The sequence below is a fragment of the Mus caroli genome, chromosome 17 (assembly GCF_900094665.2).
Source record: "Mus caroli chromosome 17, CAROLI_EIJ_v1.1, whole genome shotgun sequence".
Classification (NCBI taxonomy): Eukaryota; Metazoa; Chordata; class Mammalia; order Rodentia; family Muridae; genus Mus; species Mus caroli.
This window is the reverse complement of record NC_034586.1, coordinates 55,280,435-55,301,735: the sequence shown is the minus strand read 5'-3', so window position 1 is coordinate 55,301,735 and position 21,301 is coordinate 55,280,435. Positions and strand designations below refer to the sequence as shown.

At 39.8% G+C, this 21,301-nt stretch overlaps 1 long non-coding RNA gene across 2 annotated transcripts in view; it reads right to left on the bottom strand.

Annotated features, from left to right (window-relative positions):
* The window catches only part of LOC115029761, a 32,351-nt gene that overhangs the window by 3,829 nt on the left and 7,221 nt on the right, over positions 1-21,301 (bottom strand). The gene's annotated exons all lie outside the window — the stretch shown is intronic.

Genomic DNA, 21,301 nt, shown 5'->3' with positions numbered 1-21,301 from the left:
CTGAGGCAGTAAAGTATTTGCAGTGAAGGTTTATGTCTGGCCTTCCCCTAGTAATCCTAACTGTATACCTACATCTGTACATACAAGTACACACACACACACACACACACACACACAAACTAAAAAAATACTTTTTAAAAACACTTAGTAAAACTAAATGCTGATCAAGGAGGACAGTAAGAGGCCCTGACAGCAGAAACAGCAACTGTCTACCCACAATTCAGAAGGTACTTTACCCACTGTGGCCAAAGTGGTGAGACACAGTAGTACACATGTTCAGGGAACATCCTGGCAAGCAAGGGTAGCCACCTCTAACCTGGCCCAGGGAGAAACCCCCAGAATCCACAGAAATCTCTTTTAGAGATCTGTGATAGCCAAAGGATGCTGCAGTGACTGATAAGTTCACCCATCATCCACAGTGGGTGTTTACTCCCACACAGGAAAAAGATGCAAGAAAACCATAAAAGGATTAATCTCCATGAAAAAGTCACAAAAGAATCTTCTCTTTTCAGATAATTATCTAATTAGATAATATTTTAAAAAGTTCTTTGTGTGCTGAACAGGATAATCTAACACAAATGCTGATTCCAGATGAAATGTGGAATGCAGGATCATTACAAAGTATGTGTTCTTCACACACACACATACACACACACAGACACAAATCTGTAAATTTCAGGCACAATTAATATGCACAAGTAACAAAATCATAGAGAGAGGAAGAGACGAAATGTTGGTTAACAGTGACCAAATACTAAGATTGATTTCTTTTTTGACATCAGCAAAAACCATCAGGCCAAGCAGACAACTCAATTAGCAAGCCATCTTTCTATCAGAACATCTCTCCTTGAGATCTGTAAGCAGTTAAAGATTGCTAGATAGTTGAGACATTTTCTTCAGTGGTCTTGCCAGTAGTGTGTTGGGTCAGTAATAACAATAAGAAAAGCACAAAATTAGGAGAGAGCTAGATGGAAACAGAAAGTGGGATCAGCAGGGGTGGGAAGAACAAAGAAGGAAACAGGGTGGGAATAATCAAAATATAGTGTAGAACTGTATTAAAATATCATAATAAAAACCACTGTTATATATCAGTATATGCTAGAAAATATAAATAAATAATATGGAATTAACAGAAAACTTACACAAAAAGTTAACACATTAGACAAATTCCCATCACTGAGGCCAAACACGAGTCCATCAAAAGAGAAATGATTGGGTTTGACTCAATTTCAGCTCATATGGTCCAAGGCTGGCTAGCTCCTTTTCCTTTAGGCAATATCATCAGGAATATGAAATATATGAATATAGCCACTGTTCAGTTTGTAGCTATAAGGAAGCTCATGAGCTTGGCAGAGGAATGAAAGCATCATTTACTGAGCTCTAAATGATACTGAGAGAGGCACCTCTCTTCTCATCACTGTTGCTGTATCTCTCCAGAGCCTCTGACAAACACATCTAAGACAGACTGTCTTGGCTAAAGAGTCAACATTTCTAGCCATTCTGTTCAAATCCTGGAAAGTCTTGATCCCTCTGGAGTGTCCCAGCCATCTCAGCTAAACACAGAAAAAGTTATATTACCATTCGAAGTCAGAAACATCTCTTCACTTGTGTTTCCATTATTTTTGTCATTACTTTTTGAATAGTCATTTGGCACCCTGGTATTATGAGATCCCCTAATCTTCAGCTCAGAAGGCATAAAATTGTCAGTGGGTCTAAATTAATAGCACTTTTATTGACTCAGTATATCTGACATCTGGACAGAAGAGCAAAGCAATGGCTATTAGGTGATCATCACAGTCATCTCTGATTAGAAACTAATAACTTTAGCAATAAAAAACCATGACTGCCATTAAGCTTGAAGGAAGGCAAAGGATGCATGGCTTCTGTATGGTAGAAGGAGTGCTGGAGTTTGATTTCCAGCTATGACTGCATGTGACCACTAGCACACTGACACATAAAACACCAAGAAAAGTCTGGTTTTCTATCAGGAAGGAAAAATAATATATGTAAAACTGGTGTTACTTTAATGGAAACACACCAAAGAGAATATGACCCAATATTTTCCATACAGCTCCAATATCTCTAAATAATTCTCCAAGATTCTATTTTTTCCTTTCAACATTATCCTTCTTGGAAATCATGCCTAATACAGTACACTTAGTCAAATCCTGAGACGGTCATTGGTCCTACAGTGGGACCTTCCATTATTTTTCTCAGTGGTCACATTGTCAAATTACCTTCTAAATATTTATGTTTATGCTTCTATCCATAGAACAGTACTGCTCTAGACCTTGGCCTTAGAAGCTTACTTTTGCCGTGAGTAGCCATTGATGTAGAGGGCCATAGCTTCCCATAGTTTTGAGAATGAATGACTATGAGTGCTCAACTCTAAATCCAACATCCATATCACACACCACTCCAAGGCTCAAAGAACACCATGCAACAGAGAAAGAAAGAATGAATGAACACACTGGAGGATGAGAAGGAGACTTGTGAAGTGCTGTCTTCTGGACATGACATAGTGGTTTTTCTCTTGAACTCACCACAGTTGATAATGCCCACACAAGTGCAAGCCAGAAAAAATATCAGCATGATGGGAGAAAGGGCTCAAGAGACCCAGATAGTAACTGTGGAGTAATAGGCAGTAGATAGCTGCTCAGGGAAGGAAAACCACTTTTCTTTGGGAATGGAACTATTGGTAGTTTCCCCATGATCCAGTTGGATGTCCCCACCCAAGCACATAAGGGAAGCACTAATTGGACTTAATGAGTTGTGGGCAAAATAAATAAATAAATAAATAAATAAATAAATAAATAAATAAATAAAAATAAAAGGAGGAGCAGATAAATAGGGAGGCTAGAGGAGATGAAGAGGACAAGAAGTTGGGAGGGGGTGTTTAGGGAGATCTGGAAGAAGTTGGATAGATAAAATGGAAGGATGTGTATTATCCTATTTCACTGAACAAATGTACGAAATTCTCAATAGTGCATTGTTTAAATATAAAAAAGAGGACTCCTGTCTTGTTTTCAAAGTGGTAATGTCCTATGCACAGACATACAACTAGCTCAGCAGTGATCAGTAAAGATTTGAAGCCCAAATTGTTCTCACATCCTCTATGCTACTTGCATTGTGTATCTGTGTGTTTGTGAGTCTCTCTCTCTCTCTCTCTCTCTCTCTCTCTCTCTGTGTGATTTTGTGTGTGTGTGTGTGTGCTCGTGTGTGTGTGTTAATGCATTCTCACATGTGTATAGACCAGAGGCCACACTTGAGTATTATTTCTCAGGAGCCATTTCCCTAATTGTTTGAGACAAGGGCTCATCCTTTCATGTAACTCACCACTCTGGCTAGGCTGGTTAGCCAGAAGGCCGGGGGAACTTTCTGGGCCTGCTTCACTCGCAGGAAGATTACAAGTGTTTACCACTTCCTTCCTCTTTTTAATCTGGCTCTAGTGATCAGACACAGATATTTGTGATTTCATATCAAACACTTTTATAAAGGGAAAAAAAGAAAAACAAAAAGTCTTTGCCCACACTGATAAAGCACTGGAGACGCCGCCAGGAAAGTTAAATACATAGGCATCCTTCATAGGAAGGGGATGTTAAACTTGTTCCTCCTGGAATGCTGGGAATGGACAGATGTAGTTTAGCACCTGGTGATGCTTTGATGCTTGATGAGCCAGGCTCTTACCTGTATTTTCCAGAATTTATTCTTTACTTATCCCATACCCTTTCACCATTAATCTTGAGCATTGCTCCTTGACCATAAAACAACCACATATAAACAATGTCATGGTGATTTACAACAGCCTAAGGGACTTTTTTGCTATCTTAGGGACAGGCCAAAACGTACACATGCAGGATTTATGTTTACATTAGTCATTTTCCCTAGCTCCCAAATCCTAGGCACTATCTGTGAGCCAATATTACCCTTCTTTGTGAAAGAATCCAGATGTTCTTGTAAAAAAATTTCAATTTTAATGTAGGTATGGAAGGATGGCTCAGTGGTTAGGAGCACTGACTTCTCTTCCAGAGATCCTGTGTTCAGTTCCTACAACCATCTGTAATGGGATCTGATGCCCTCTTCTGGTGTTTCTGAAGAGAACTGCACTGTACTCATTTACTTAAAATAAATAAATAAATCTTAAAAAAAGAATTTCAATTTAAACACATCTTTTGTTTATCTACTTGGGGACTGAGTTAATTCTTACCAGAAAAATTCCCAAAATAGTTCTGTGCTTAAAATTGGCTAAAATAATCTAGTGTCAGACTCTCAAAGAGCTGGCCAAGAACGAATACCAAAATTAGGTTGAACTGAGTTTTATTCTTATCTTTTTCCAGATCATTTTCCTGCTTGTGGTAAAGCCTGCAGGGACCTTCCACATACTTTACCAACTGTCTTGTCTTCACAACCCCTGCCATTCTTATGTCCATTTAGTAGTACATATTTTTATGAAGTACCTGTAATTTACTAAGAACTTTTGCATAAGTATCAGTAAATGTAGAATGGAATGTAAAGAGACAGAGATGGGAGTCAAAAATAGACAGCACTAACTGATTTTCTCATTTTATTACAATAGTTGACTAAGTTCTTGTCCCTTTCCACATCATTTCTCCAGAGCAGCCCAAGGGATCATATCTGAGCATGTTTCAGGTGCTGCGGTCCCTGAGCTCAGATTTGCTTATCTGCTTATTTTTTACAATACAGGACAAATTCAGCAGACTCACTTACAGTTGCCTAGGGCTGCCCTCTTCTTTCCTGCTCGGTCATGCTCCAGTTCTCACTGATATTTATCTGCCCAATTCCAGTCAAACCTATCTCACAAAACTTTATACTCAGTAAACAGAACTCTAATTTACACCTCAGAACCTTTGTAATTGATGTTAAGCCATCTAGAATGCTCTGTCTAGATCAATTCTCTGTTTCTTCTCATTTAAATGCGTTGATTAATAAATGACAAGTAGTGTGAAATTATGGTATATAATGATGTCTTATCCATGTTATCCTGGTTGGTGAAATCAAACTAATTCACAATTCCTCACACAATGACAGCTATGTGACAAAAAGTATGTAAAAACATTCTTAAAATGTTCTGTCATCTAGGGCCATGAGAATTGACATTTGTCACTGACACAAATGCAACATGTGTAGGAATCCCCTGGTGACATTACTGTTCCTGGTCAAATGTGGTCATTTTCTGACTCAGTGGATCAGAGGAGACAGTACCCCAGGCAGCTCTGATGCAAGCCTTCTACAAACTGCTTATGTGTTCAGTAAGCAGTCCTATGACTTCCAAAGATGAAAGTAATTTGCTTTTATTTTTCAGAGACTTGCTCTGGGATGAAGTGTTCTGAAGATCAAGCTCATTTGACATTCCATTGGAACATCCACATCTTCTTAGCTTCCTGGACATATTAAGGAACTTGATCAGCTGGTAGAAAACAATATATATTTGATCTATCTGCAGTGAATTTGCTTACTCCTAACTCTCTGTGCATGCACCTCTCTCTCTCTCTCTCTCTCTCTCTCTCTCTCTCTCTCTCACACACACACACACACACACACACACACACACACACACACAGAGAGAGAGATGCACAAACCAAGATTTGCCATATGCATCTGTGAAGTTATTCTCCTATAAACACAAATGTCCTTCTGTTACCTATTTCATCATCTGTGATAAGAATTAGGCCATTTAATAATAATAATAAAAAGCTATGAGAGAGGAGGGCTGTAGAAAAAAAAATATATCATCTCTTTATTACTATAGGCATCTAGAATCCTGAAAACATAAAGACATCTTGGAAGCATGCCTTCTCTCTCTTTCTGTCTCTTTGTCTCTCTCTCTGTCTGTCCTCCCTCTTTCCCTTTCCCCCCTCTCCTTTTCTATGTGTGTGTGTGTGTTTGACCAGATGAATAGGTGTGTGGGTTCAGATGTGCCTTCATGGGCCTATAAATGTGTGGAGGCCAGAAAGCAATCTCAGATGTCCTTCATCAGGAAACCTGTTCACATACATTTTAAAACACAATCTCTTACTGTCCTAAAACTCACCCATTTGAGTAGGCAAGCCCCAGGGACCACTGCCACTGTAGCACTGATTATTCATACCTAGGTTGCAGTTGGTATGGCCCACTCTTAGATTCTTTCACCAGATTAGGAAAATAAGATGTGTGTGAAGTAGCCCAGTTTATAATCTTCACAACTTTTTTCTTGAAATCAAGCTGGGCTGTCCTTCCTAAGACACTGTCCACTGCAAGGGTCTTAATTAACTCATTCATTTTTATGTGTCTGGGTATTTTGCATGCATGTATGTCTGTGAAGCGTGAGTGTGTCCGATGCCTCTGGAAGCCAGAAAAGGGTGTGTAAATCCCCTGGAACAGGATTTAAAGATAAATGAGAGCCACCACGTGGGTGCTGGGAATTAATCCTGGGTGTTCTGAAAGGGAAGCCAGTCCGTATAACCACCGCCTCCTTGGTATTTGTTTAATTGTTCACACAGACTTTTCAGCTGCCCTACAATTTACCAATTCTACTAATCCCTAGCCACCAGGGGTCATCCTGTCTCTATATTCTTAGTGCTAAGATAACAAATGCAAACCACGCCAGCCAGTCAGCTTTTCTACTTGGTTTCTAGGGATCCAATTCAGATGACACTTGAAAGATAAGCTATTTACTGACTTCATTGACATCTTTTCTTGTTCCTTCATACATATTAAAAACCTTGAGCATAGTCATTATCTGGAAGGGATATTCTGTATGCCATTACTAGAGAAAGGATACTCTTGTTTGTGGAGTAGGAGAAAAAATGATTTCTATGTTCTATGAGCCTCAGTTATTGAAAAACAACCAACTACAAAACAAGGAGAAAAATAATACCCATTGATTTGTGCTTATAGATTAAGATATATTCAGACCCAGCTGGGGGAACTTATTCCTCTCAGAAACAAAACAAAACAAAACAAACAAAACAAAACAAACAAACAAACAAACAAACAAACAAAAATGCTTGTTTAAAAATGCAAAGACATGAATTCAATCCCCAGAATCCGTGAAAGAAACAATGGACATGGTGGAATATGCTTGTGAACCCCTCACTGTAGAGGCAGAAATAGGGCTAGACTAGACTCCTGCTAGATAACCTTCAGACTAATGAGGAGTGCTATCTCAAAGAGATGATAGCCAGAAAGAACGCAACAAACAACACTGGAATCCGTCTTCCAACTTTCACATATATAAAACATTAATATTCCCCTATGTATTTATCTGTAGGTACATGCATATGTATGTGCACACACATGCACAAACATATAAATGTGTGCTTCAGTTCCCACTCCAGTTCAAAGGCTATGTGACCTTGAGACATGTCCCCTTAGTTTTTCAGACTGCAAATGTTCACTACATCATGTCCAGGCTCTGGATGGAAGTGATTTCACTTTTCTTGGAGCCCCTGACCATGACGTTCTATGCTGTTCTACTGATATTTTGCTTTGTGTGTCATCACCTTTCTGAACACAGCCAGCTCCTAATTTTGATTCAATGAATGGAGTCATTAGTGGTTTATCCATGTTTTAAAAAGAAAAGCATTAAAGAACTGCAGACCTTGCATGATGATATCTAAAGGGCAAACTATTGTCTTTTATGTTCTGACATAATTATAAAGTTTAATGTTAAAATGAACAGCATTCAGTAATCCTTGCTGAATAACTATGATGTTTCCAATCCATCCAGAAGCTCATAATTGACTCTGCTGGAGGTTGCAAAGGAGATTCTTACTTGAGTGGAATGAGTAAGGGGAATTAAACAATGGAATGTGTAAGAGATGGGCTTGTCTTCCTGAGTTAACTACAGCAGGGAGAGGCAGAGCAGAGAGACTTGTAACAGAATCCTGCTACCAAGCAATAACAATCTTGCCCCACAAATACCAACCTAGTCTCATCTATGCTGGAGACAGAGGCCAAGCATGACAGCCCTCTCCTCCTCTCATTCATTAAGACATGGTTTTACTCTACCACTATCACATCTTTGAAGGTTCTCATGAGTTTTTTCTGCAGCACAACATAAAATCTCCTTTGAATAACAGTAAGTGTTATTTTTTTCAAGTACATGTTTAGGGGGATTTTGGTGTGGTCAATCCCAGTTTCACTTGTGTCTCATCCTTTAGAGACACAGCCCCTCAGTATGATAGCAGGGACCTATGAACAAGCAGAAACACTTGGACCTTTTAGGGTCCCAGCTTACATCAGGAACAGGAAAACTTCCATTCCATCCTACTGCCCAAAACAAGTCATAGTGTAATCATCTTGGCAGGAATAAATACGTTCTCAGATGACCATTGTGCCCCTTCATTTGGCTACCAGACTATTGGAACAATGAAGCCCAAGAAATTGGAATTTCCCCCAGGAATCTTATGCTGGGAGAAGAAAAGGGATGAAGCCTGGTGCCAGTCTCTGAGACCTCTTGCTTTATTTTGCTCTGTTTTGACAGGCTGATAGATTGTCTTGTAGGAAAGACTGACACCACAATGGAGGGGACCACTCCTTGACTAGGACACTTAGGTATGCACATCTTTTACCCTCTATTTAAACATAAATCTCCTGGTAAGACCCAAAAGATGGACTTGGAGGTTCTTGGACCTCCATTTTCTTCTCACTGTGATCAGAGTGAATATAACTCCTTTCTTTGTCACAAGTATTGGCATGTCAAATTAGCTTATTGAGGACAGGTGGCTGAACCCATCTTGTTAAAACCATCAGAGCCCAGATTATGACTTTAACAATCCCATGAACAACATATCCAATCTAACACCATCAGAAAGGAATAAGCTCCTCTTGGGTTGGTTGTAGGGGAGTTTATTCTGAAGACCTAGATATCCACTATTCCCCTGGAAAATCACAAGGAAAGATACTTTTTCCATTCCCCAACATACTGTCAATCACAACTCTAAGAAAGCCTGCTTTGCCTCACTCACTGAGAATAAATCCAGTGGTACCCAGCAGTCGGCTCTCAGGCCAAAGACAGAAATAAAAAGGAACTCCAGGTACGCTAGAATGAAATTAAAGAAGTGGCTTTAAACTAATGGAGCCAAAAGTATGGTACTTACTTGTTCCAGAGAATGAGCTGCATAAGTAATGTTTTGCCAGGTCTACAGGCTCTGAAACAATAGTCCAGCAATGGACAAATGTATATGTGTGCTCATCTCCCCCCCCCCCGTATGTGTGTGTGTGTGTGTGTGTGTGTGTGTGTGAGAGAGAGAGAGAGAGAGAGAGAGAGAGAGAGACAGAGACAGAGACAGAGACAGAGAGAGACAGAGAGAGGCAGAGAGAGGCAGAGAGAGAGAGACAGAGACAGAGACAGAGACAGAGACAGAGACAGAGACAGACAGAGGCAGAGACAGAGAGAGAAACAGAGACAGAGAGAGAGACACAGAGAGAGACAGAGAGAGGAACAGAGAGAGAGACACACAGAGAGAGACACACAGAGAGACAGAGAGAATGCACAGGTGTGGCAGTTAGAGGACAACCTTGGTCTTGGTCTTCACCTCCTACCTGTTTGAGGCAGGATCTCTTGTTCCTCATCACTGCATGTGCTATCTAGTTGGCCTGTGAGATTTCAGAGGTTTTCCCATTACTACTTCATATCTCCTAAGGATTCTGGAATTCTGTATTGCTAAATCTGATTCAACATGTATTTCAGGATTCACAATAAGATTGTCAGGCTTACATGCAAACTCTTTGCTGAATTACATCCCTGCCTGCACAAGTCTGTGCACTAAATGGAGCTTAGCTAGTAAGCACAAAGTCTTCTATATACAGATTTTCTAAAGACTCCAGGTAAATATATACTGTTTGGTGACAGAAGAGGGAAAGAGAGTACAGCTAGCATGATGCATGCTACAAAAGCCTGCATGTGCACAGATACAGAGAAGCAGAATTCAAATGTATGGATTCAAAATCCTAAACTGTTGGGGACTTTGAAGCCCAGTATGTCACATCCTGAGTATAAGCAGCAATTTGATTAGTCATATCTACATAGGGAATTTTTTTTTCTCCCTGACCTAATTTGAGGTCTTGATCATTGCAACTTGAATAGAATTTTACAGAATTTGGTCAAATTGAAGAGCCACTGCTGGAAGTAAAGTTGGCTTTCCATGGAAGAAACAGCCATCATTGTCAGGGCTGTGTGTGTGTGTGTGTTTGTATGTATGTATGAATGAATGTGTGAGTGTGCATGAGTGTGTGTCTGTCTGTCTTTGTGTTAGAGGAACACACTGTCTGTCAGGTCTTGCCTTCCTCTTTGAGGAAGGTTGGTTTTTCCTTGTTGTCCTGCTAAGAAGGCATGAGAGCTTCAGGGAATTCTCATTTTGCTCATTATCTGTGTATGTAAGGTTCTGGGATTACAGATGTATACACTACTTCATCCAGATATGTGGAACGTCTATATTTTATTTAGTATATGTAATATCCTTTAAACAATCCATCTTAATCAAAGCAGAGATATTTAATACATCATTACCTTTTTTTGAGAAATATTTAGATGTTAGCTTGTTGTAAACTCCAAGTAAAAAGGAACGGATATCATTTAAGTTCTTTTATTTCTTTTCTTTTTTTCTCTTTCATACTATACATCCCAATCACAGTAGCCTTTCCTCCCTCAATTCCTGCCATTTCCCTACCACCTCTTCTGTCTTCCTCTGAACTACTGATTCTCCATTTATCTTCAGAAAAAAATGGTCTCCCTCCACTAAACACAGCAAAAGTATATGACAATATCCAGATTATTATGTGGGTTCTGGGAGTCTGAATTTAGCTCAGCAGGTTTGTTTGACAAGTGCTTTACCTACCCTGCTATATCCCATTCCCGGACATTCCTTTCTTTTAAGATACACAATCACATTATTGATTTAATGCTGACAACCAACTTTTTATGTGTATGACAATTTGAGACACTGGTTCTTACCAAACGCTCAGCACAAATAGGGATTACAGAGTACACAAATGATCTATTTCCAGGAATTTTCTGGAAAAGAGGACTGTCACCAGTTGGTCTTGATATTTTTCTTGTTTTTGTTTTCTTTTCAATGCCACATATCAGTTGAGAGGCTAAAGGATGGAGGAGCTTGCCTCTGAAGGTTCCAACTGTAAGCTATCACTGACTAAAGGAAAGTTTGTGACACTGGGAAAGATACGCAGTTAAAAAGCTTTATTTGAAATCATTCTTACAAGGTAGGGAGCTATTCTCTAACTATGAATTTCTCAAAAGTTTTAAATATGTGTTTTATATGTGAGTTTTATTTACACATACATAGACACACAGGCAAGGTTAAAGAACTTTTGCACATGTTCTTCTACCAGCCTGTAGTGTAGTGTAATCAGTCACAGTCATCTTTCCAAGGCAGCAATCAAACTAGATAACTGAGCAGTCATAGGCTGCATCAGTAACATACACCAGTTATAACTGTCCAGAGGTCTCCTCATAACAGATACATACAACAGACCCTCAATTTGAAGATGAAGACACTGACATCTCCATTAACCTAAGTGATCCTCTTTTTTAAAATGGTCTTTTTTGTCCTTATGCCTACCTTTCTTTGAAAAACTGCAGGCTTCACTGGGACCATGCAGAGCCTCACACAATTCATCATGTTGAAGAGACAAATCACACCAATTTGTGCTCAGGGGGAAAAAAAATCTCAAGCAACTTCTCCATAATTTAGACCACAGGATCTTGGCTGAAATATTTAACAGTATTCAGAAGAAAGAAAAAAAGGAATATAGAATTTATTAGGTACTTGTGATAAATCAGACATATTTCATAGATTTTTAAATATCAGAGAAAGAGAGAGGGGGGCAGAGACAGGGGGAGAGTATGTGAGTATGTGTATGTGTGATGTTTCTATGTTCATGTTCATGTGCAAAAGTCAAGGCATGTCCATAGCACAGCACATGTCTGGACATCTGTCCTTGATGTCTACCATGTTTGAAATAGGGTCTTGTTCACCACTGCATATTCCAAGATGAATGGCCCATAAGAGTCAAGATGTTCTCTTCTCTCATCTCACAGCTTACCATGGGAACCCTAGATTTACAGATATGAACTACCGTGCACAACATTATTTGGCATCTGAGGATCCAAATTATGCTTTACCCATCCAGCTAAATTCACATCCTGATACATATTTTTGTAGTCAATTTCGCAATTTTACATCCAAGAACAGATAAATAGCATTCAGCATAATAAGCATCATATAATACTCTAAGACAAGCTATCAGACATTTTCATGGGCTAGCTCTCTAGCTCTATATAAATACATTTACCAACTACACCACTAATTCCCATTTCCTACACACATGTGAAGACTTTGAGGCCTAGAGGGATTAAGTGATTGGCCAAGATAATTGAAGGGCTAGATGTCCGCAATGAGGTCTGGTGTCAAGAAATGTGGTCCCTATACATTGATCTAAGGAAAAGACTCCTATCCTCTTGCAAGCATGCCTAACATGCAAATACATCTATCCTGTCATATCTGCTGACAACTCACAAGACAAGCAGAGAGTCTCTGAGACAGAGGTCAGAGAGGCCTTCTATGATATCCAGTGTCTCCTGTATTTGCATGGCTGCTACACTTATAAATCTCTGAGGAGCTATGTGATTGCCTATACAAGTCCTGCATAAGTCAGTCAGCCTTCTAGCAGGATTCATAGGGAGCTGGCTGGGTTCCACACTTAGGTAAGTAGCTATTGAAAATCAATAGATGCTGGAGGAAATTGGGGGTGGGATTGGTTTCACTAGGGGTGTGGCTTCTTATAAGCTGAAGATGTAACAAATGATAAGTTTATGTGGTCATGGCAGCACTACTGGGCTCTGTTACAAATGAAATAAAAAGAAGATATGACATTCGCATAGTGACTTGAAGGTCTGGGCAAAGCTGGGGTAGGTGTGTAGGGAGAGTGGATATAATACGATTAAAATACATGAAATTCTAAAAGAATTGATACATTATTTTAGAGATACAAATACAATTGTCTAGGAAACTGGAATATATAGAATATTAATTTGAAACTCTTGAACACTTACATACCTTCATGTTCCACTCCAATGTTTCTGTTAACTGAGCCATAGATGCAAACATAACAAACAGAATACAAGAGATAGAAGAGAGATTCTCAGGTGTAGAAGAAACCATAGAAAACATTGAAACGACAGTCAAAGAAAATGCAAAATACAAAATATCTCCTAACTCAAAACATCCAGGAAATCCAGGACACAACGAGAAGATGAAAACTATGGATAATAGGTATAGAAGAGAGCAGAGTCTCAACTTGAAGGACCAGTAAATATCTTTAACAAAATTATAGAAAACTTCCCTAACATAAAGAAAGTGATGCCCATGAACATACAAGAAGCCTACAGAACTCCAAATAGACTGGAACAGAAAAGAAATCCCCCCTTTACATAATAATCAAATCAGCAAATGAACAAAACAAAAAAAGAATATTAAAAGCAGTAAGTGTAAAAGGTCAAGTAACATATAAAGGCAGACCTATAAGACTTACACTAGACTTCTAGCCAGAGACTATAAAAGCTAGAAGATCCTGGGCAAATATTATAGAGACCCTATGAGAACATAAATGCCAGCCCAGGCTACTATACCCAGAAAAACCCTCAATTAACATAGATGGAGAAATAAAGATATTCCATAACAAAACCAGATTTACACAATATCTTTCCAGAAATTGAGCCCTATAAAGGATAATAAATGGAAAACTCCAACACACGGAGGGAAACTACACCTTGAGAAAGCAAGAACATAATCTTTCAAAAAATCCAACAGAAGATAGCCCCACAAACATAATTCCACCTCCAACCACAAAAATAACAAGAAACGACAATCACTTTTCCTTAATATCTCTTAACATCAATGGACTCAATTCCCCAATTAAAAAACAAAAGCAAAAAAACATAGACTAACAGAATAGATATGTAAACAGAACCCAGCATTTTACTGCCAGACTGGATATGTAAATAGGACCCAGCATTTTGCTGCATACAGAAAAGACACTCAGTGATAAAGGTATACACTACCTTTAAGTGTTAAGTGTGTGCATATGTATACATATTTAAATGGATGTAGGTTCACATGTTTGAGCATGCACATAGAAAGCATAATCTAGCATTGAGTGCCTTTCTTGATCACACTCCACTTTATGTACTGAAGTAGGATCTCTCATTCAAACCCAGAGTTAAACATTTTGGCTAGTCTACCTTGCTAGTATTCTCTAAAGATCCCTGTCTCTGCTTACACATGCTAAGATTACAGATGGCACTTACATGGGTATTGTTCCCTGAATACCTTTCTCATGCTTGTTAGGCAAAAGCATTATCCAGTGAGCTATCATTGTAGGGAAACAAAAACTTCTGTCTGTTTAGAAAATCCATGCCCATGTCATGGGATGGCGTTTCTTCAAATACATACCCACATATGTGTTTATATGGTGCATCAAAACTTAGGCAAGGATACAGCAAGGATTAATCATCGCAAGTCTACCACTTGTAAACTTGACACCCCAAACCATCATCGTCACTTTAAATAGTAACATTCTACATCTGTCCCCCAAGATCCTGTTTTTCCTCTGAAAATACTAAATACATTTAGCCCAGTGCTAAAAGTCACTAGTGTCTTTAATAGTCCCAGTGTAGTGCTCAAATATACAAAGTACCCAGATGTGGGGCAGTGGGCTGCGCACAGACAGCCTGGTCCCCAGTCGAGCAAAAGTCTGGAACCCCAGGAACCCGATGGGTGGTGATTTCCACCTACATGGGACGGAAGGTGTTCGATCATGTCCCCTGGACCCGTGGCTTCTGTCGAAATTACCACCCCACAGCCCCTGCGGGAGAGGTGTGTGGCTATCAGTCACACAGGACCTTCCCACATGCAAATAAGGTTTTCCCTAAGCTCTCAGTCCAAGCCAATGAAAGGTACCTGCTGTCGAACTCTGAATCACCCCCCAAACTGTATAAATACTATCCAGGGAGTTAAAGGTGAATGAGAACTACTCCATCATCTGAGTCTTTTGTTCCAAGAGCTGTAACACCGGGGAAGAGATCTTCTCTCCCGAAGTGCCACCTGAGGTTCCCGCACACTCCTCACTGGATAGTCTGCTTCTTGTTGGCCCAGCTAAACCTGACTCAGTGCAGAGCTGCTCGGAGTTACCGAGTGACCTGGGTGGCATGGCAGAGACTTTGTCTCCTTGCCCACACTCACTTCCTTTTGCCGGAACCTTCGCACCAGTCCTGGCCAGAGATCTCCATGAAAAACCTCTGGTACGCAGGCCTACACCCAGAAACTCAAGACAAATTCTTAATTATAAGCTCCTGTGAGATAAAAAAAAAAATGGATTAAGGAGTTCCTATACAGAATTCTACAAACTAGACCAAGGGGAGACAGGAAAAATAAATACTAGAGCAAAGTTGTAATAAAACATGGAATAAAATCACAAAGGAAGAAAGGCTTTCTTACGACATAGTGTCTGGTCAACCTATGATTCTACTTATGTATTTCCAGGAATTGTTTACACTTGTACCTCCATTTTTTATCTCACCTCAACATTAAGAAACACCTTCCCCTCTGTTATGAATCCTCATTGTTGATAGACTCTGTATCCGGATCTACAACCACAATGTAGCTTAGCTATGGGAGCATCTTTTTAGATGAAAATCTCCACTTGTGGGCTGGGGATAGTGCTTCCTATATATGCATTGGGTCCTGAATTTAATCTCCAGGACTCATGTGCAAGGCCTGAGCATGGTGTCATGTGCTTATAATTCTAGATGATGACAGACAGACAGACATAGGCAAATCCTTGGGGCTGCCTAGCCAGACAGTTTAGGTTATTCAGTAGATTCTCTAATCAAGGCCAATGAGAGACTGTCTCAAGAAGGGAAAAAGAGGTAGCCCAACTAAAGAAGACATCCAAGGTTATTCTGTAGCCTCCACACATATGTGCCCCGCACATACACATCAATGACCTTACCTTAGTTCCATAACAATTGGCACTGACTGTTGGGTGGCTTCCATAGGCTCATATGTTTGAATACTTGGTCCCCAGTTATTAACTGTTTGGAGAGGGTAAGGAGGCCATACCTTCCTATCACTACATTGATGTGACCTCTCTATCTATTTAGGAAGAAGGAGTGTGTCACCGGGAGTGGGCTTTAAGGTTTCAAAATTCCATACCTGGCCTGGTCTCTCTCTATGCCTCCATGTTGGGATCAGAGGTAAGCTCTCATCAATGACTCCAGTAACATGCCTACCGACCTGCTACCATACTCACCACCATGATTTTCTTGGCCCCTCTGAAACTGTGAGCTAGCACCAAATTAAATGCTTTATTCTTATAAGTTGCTTTGCTCATGATATCTCTTCACAGCAATAGAGCCAAGACCCTAGCCTACTCTTTTATGATTTCTGTACAAACAGACATGTGTGGATTTTTCTTGGTATAAGGCTGTGGTTCTCAACATTCCTAATGCTGTCACCCTTAATGGAGTTCATTATATATAGTGAGGACTTTGGTTTCTTTATGTTTTTGTTTTAATGCCAAATTAGACATATGGAGCTGCTTCAGATTGCTCACAGCAGCTGACTATGATTTGGCTCATGCCCTAGTAGGTCCGTTATTCTGCCAGCTGAAGATACCTTTTATTTGCAATTTTGAGGACTCTTGAGAGGGTATATAAAAGGGCCAGAACACAAAAAGGCTGCTGTAGCTGCTGCTCCCTGTGCTGCTGTTCTTGCTATTGCTGATCCCTGTTGTTGTTGGTCTCTGCTGTTGCTGATCTCAGCTGTTGCTGATTTCTGCCACTGGTGGTTACTGCTGTCATTTTTGTTGCATTTCAGCTGCTTTTGCTGAATTTCTAGTCTGTCACTTGCTGGATTGCTGGATTGATGTGGGAAGTATCCTAATAACTATGATTGGAGTTGCACCTAGGAATTTGGTGCCCTGAACCACAGGAAGTGGTCTAAACAGAAGTAAGCTCCTTGACTCTCTAACTGTTCATCTCACTGACCTAGTGTTGGAAGTTAAAAGAGGTTGGTGTAGAAAAGAGTGGTAAGAAAAAAAAAGCCAATGGAGCAGCCAAAAATTCCCATTACATTTATTTGTCGTGTCCTCATACCATGAAGTTATTTTTGTTGCTACTTCATCACTAATTTAACTACTTTTATGGGTCATAATGTAAATATTGTTGGAGATAAAGGTTTCCCAATGGGGTTGTAACCCACAGATTGAAAACCTCTAGTATAAGTGATCCTTGAAAATACTGCTAAGTTGATTTATAATTGCTATATCAGAACTCATGTTCTTGTAGTTATATCATCCCCTGTGTTGGTACAAAATATAGGGTGAAAATATTAATCTGAAATAACCATTTTGACATCATTCATAATTCAGAAATTCTGAGCCCAGATGCTGTGAACATTCACATTCTTTCAGTGCTAATCCTCTGTTCTTTTCCAGAGATCTTGAGTTTCAGCAGTCACACCAGTGAGCACACCCAAACTTGTTTCTCTTCACGGTCTAAGAGAAATAAGAGTGTAATTGCTCTCCCACAGCTAATAACAGATGACTGATCCAGACACTTGTCAGAACCTCTCAGCAAGCATATGTGTCTCTCTGCTTGGTCTCGCCAGTCTTCTGGCTTCTGCAGGAACACATGCCATGCACAGGAGAAAACAGATGAGAAAAGAAATACTTCAGGCTGGAGAGATATCAGCATTTCTATATACAAACCCACCACTAGCAAATTCCATAGAATGTTACCTCCTTGCAAAAGAGAGCTGAATTTTTAACAGCATTCAAGAAATATTTAGAAATTTACTAAACTTTAGGAACTTGTTTTGACCAAGAAAAAAGCCACATGTAAGGAACCCCAACTATATTTTTCTGACATTGAGAAATTAGTTTTCTTTCTTTCTTTCTTTCTTTCTTTCTTTCTTTCTTTCTTTCTTTCTTTCTTTCTTTCTTTCTTTCTTTCTTTCTCTCTCTCTTTTCTTTTCTTTCTTTCTCTCTCTTTCTTTCCTCTCTCTCTCTCTCTCTCTCTCTCTCTCTCTCTCTCTCTCTCTCTCTCTCTTTCTTTCTTTTTTTCTAACATATTTACTTTACTTACATTTCAAATGTTATCCCCTTTCAGGATTTCAGCTCTGAAAAATCCGCTATCCCATCTCCCCCTCCCACTGCTAACCAACCAGCCACTCTAGCTTCCCTGTCCTGGTATTCTCATACACTGGGGCATCGATTCTTCACAGGACCAGGGGCCTCTTATCCCACTGATGACCAACAAAGCTATCCTCTGCTACATATGTGGCTGGAGCCATGGGTTTCTCCATGTGTACTCTTTGGTTGGTGGTTTAGTCCCTGGGCATTCTGGGGGGATACTAGTTGGTTTGTACCCATGGGAGGAGATACAGAGACAAAGTGTGGAGCAGAGACTGAAGGAAAGGCCATCAAGAGAAAAGAGACTGTCGCACCTGAGGATCCATCTCATATAGAGTTACCAAATCCAGACACTATTGTGCATGCCAATAAGTGCTTGCTGACAGGAGCCTGATATACCTGTCTCCTGAGAGGCTATGCCAGTGTCTGACAAATACAGAGGCATATGTTTCAGCCAACCATTGGAATGAATGCAGGGCCCCCCAATGGAGGAGCTAGAGAGAAATGACTTTTCAAGTAAGAAAAATTATGAAACTTTATTCAGTGTAAGATATATATATATATATATATATATTTTAATGACAGGGTTTCTCTGTATATCCCTGGCTGTCTTGGAACTCACTTTGTAGACCAGGCTGGCCTCAAATTCAGAAATCTGCCTGCCTCTACCTCCCAAGTGCTAGGATTAAAGGCATGCACCACCACTGCCCAGATAGTGTAAGTTATTTTATTTAAAACATTCATAAACTCCCAATGAGCTGAGTCATAGAAATCTCCCTTTTTCCCACTTCCCCATGCTCCCCACCTCCTCTTCTGTTCACAGAATTCAAGTTTGCACTAACAGTCCCTTGTGTGGTATTATGGTTAGTATTTATTGCCAATTTTAACAGATTATAAAATCATCTAGAAAACCAATTCCTGAACTGGAATAGAGGTAGAAAGACATTCCCTATGTGTGGAAGCAACATGCCATAGGTTAGGATCCTGGACTAAATTAGAAGTGAAAAGTTAACTGAGCCCCAGCATCTATCTCTCTGTGGATGCCATGTGATTGGCTACATCATGCTCCAGCCACCATGTATTCTCTACAATTAAGGACTGTGTACTGACACTGTGACACAAAATTGATATTTCATTTTATTGTTTGTTTGTTTTTGAGACAGGGTTTCTCTGTATAGCCCTGGCCATCCTGGAACTCACATTGCAGACCAGGCTGGCCTCGAACTCAAAAATCCGCCTGCCTCTGCCTCCCAAGTGCTGGGATTAAAGGCATATGCCACCACTGCCCGGCTCTGATCTTTCATTTCTTAAGTTGCTTTCATTATTTATTTTGTCATATCAACAAGATGACTAATAATACTGTGCTGAAGAATTGTTGCACAGTTGTCACTCTTTCTACGGCCCTAAGCTGCTCCTGTGGCACATGGGAAGAGGAGAGAAACTACTTCCCACAGACTCTTTCACTAGCCTGGTATCTTTCTAAACTTTCCATGGAGATGGAAAAGAGATAAGAGGCAGAAGCCATTTCGCTTCCAGTAGCTAACAAGGAAGAAGAGAAAACACCCTTTGATGAGAAAACACCCTTTGATGGTGAACATGTAAGACTCTCAGCAGTTATTTCTTATATGTGTCAGTGAGGTCTACTTATTTCAACCTGGGGTGGTGAGTCAGAAGTTGCCACAAGGCAGTCAGAAGGAAAATGAGGTCATTGTCAGTGCCTGATAATTAAAGCATCTCAGTCAAGACATTATAGTGTCTCCTTACAAGAAGACCAGCCACTTCACACAAATACAACTCAGCACATAGGAGATTGAAACACCAGCTTCATCAGAATAAGGGAAGCATCCTCCTTCCATTCTCAGATACTGTTCTTTCTCAATAGTGTTTTAGCTGCTACAAAATTTGCAGTCAGACTGGAAGTCAATTTGAGTTGTAATTCTACAAGGTGATGGGCCAGGAGACATGTCAGTGTTGTAGCTCTCCAAAGAAACTGGAGCGATAACTAATGCCTAGGCTATGAGATTGAAGGTTTGTGAGAAAGGTATTGGTCATAAAACTGGTATCAGGAGTTATAACAAAGAGGCATCACAAAAGGAGGTCAGAGCAAGCAGGCAATTGTGTCCTGAGTAGCTGCTTCTCAAAGAAGAGTTGTTTCAATATTTGTCCCAATAAACAAAAAACAAACAACAACAACAACAAAAAGACACTACATTTAAACAAGTCAGCCTTTTGGCCAACTGACCAGTGCCTATCCAATGGACTCTTGACTAAAATGACCAGTACATAAATTGAAGTTATACATCAATTTATGAACATGGACTTCCACTGGCTCTTATGGTTGTCAATTGCCCTGCCTTTCAGAAAAGAAAATCATATTGTAATATGGCATCATTCTTCAGAGAAGCATCCAGACATCTTGTATTTATATTTATTATATATTATATTTGTATTGAGTCCCTTCCAATGAAGAGCTATCAATTTTCCTTCACGTGAATGAAGTTGTTCTGGATTTGGGTTTGGCCTCTGTGATTCTAGCACTTTTAACTAACCAGAATCAACGTGTCTACTTCTAAACTACCACTTTCATTAAACATTATTTTTTAAATGAAGTCTATTCAGCAGAAAAAAATAAGGTGAAAAGTGGAACAATATTCACCAATAAATTTATTGAGAACCTAAGATCAATCAGCAGATACCACCTAAGAAAGATGAATGTGGGGGGCATGTGCTTGTAATCTTAGTTCTGAAGAGGCAGAGAGGTAGACAGATCTTTGACGTGTGTTGAACAGCTAGCTAGCCTGCTTGATGAATTATATCCTAATGAGAATACCTGCCTCAAAAAATAAGTAGACAGCATCTGAGGAATGACTGAGGCTATCATTTGGCCTCCATATACATGCACATGTGCATGTATGTACAGTAAGTGTGCACTTTTCCCAGACACAGAGAGGGGGAAAGTTAGACAATAACCTTCTATTCTTGCTTTTAAAACAGAAAGAAAGAAAGAAAGAAAGAAAGAAAGAAAGAAAGAAAGAAAGAAAGAAAGGAAGGAAGGAAGGAAGGAAGGAAGGAAGGAAGGAAGGAAGGA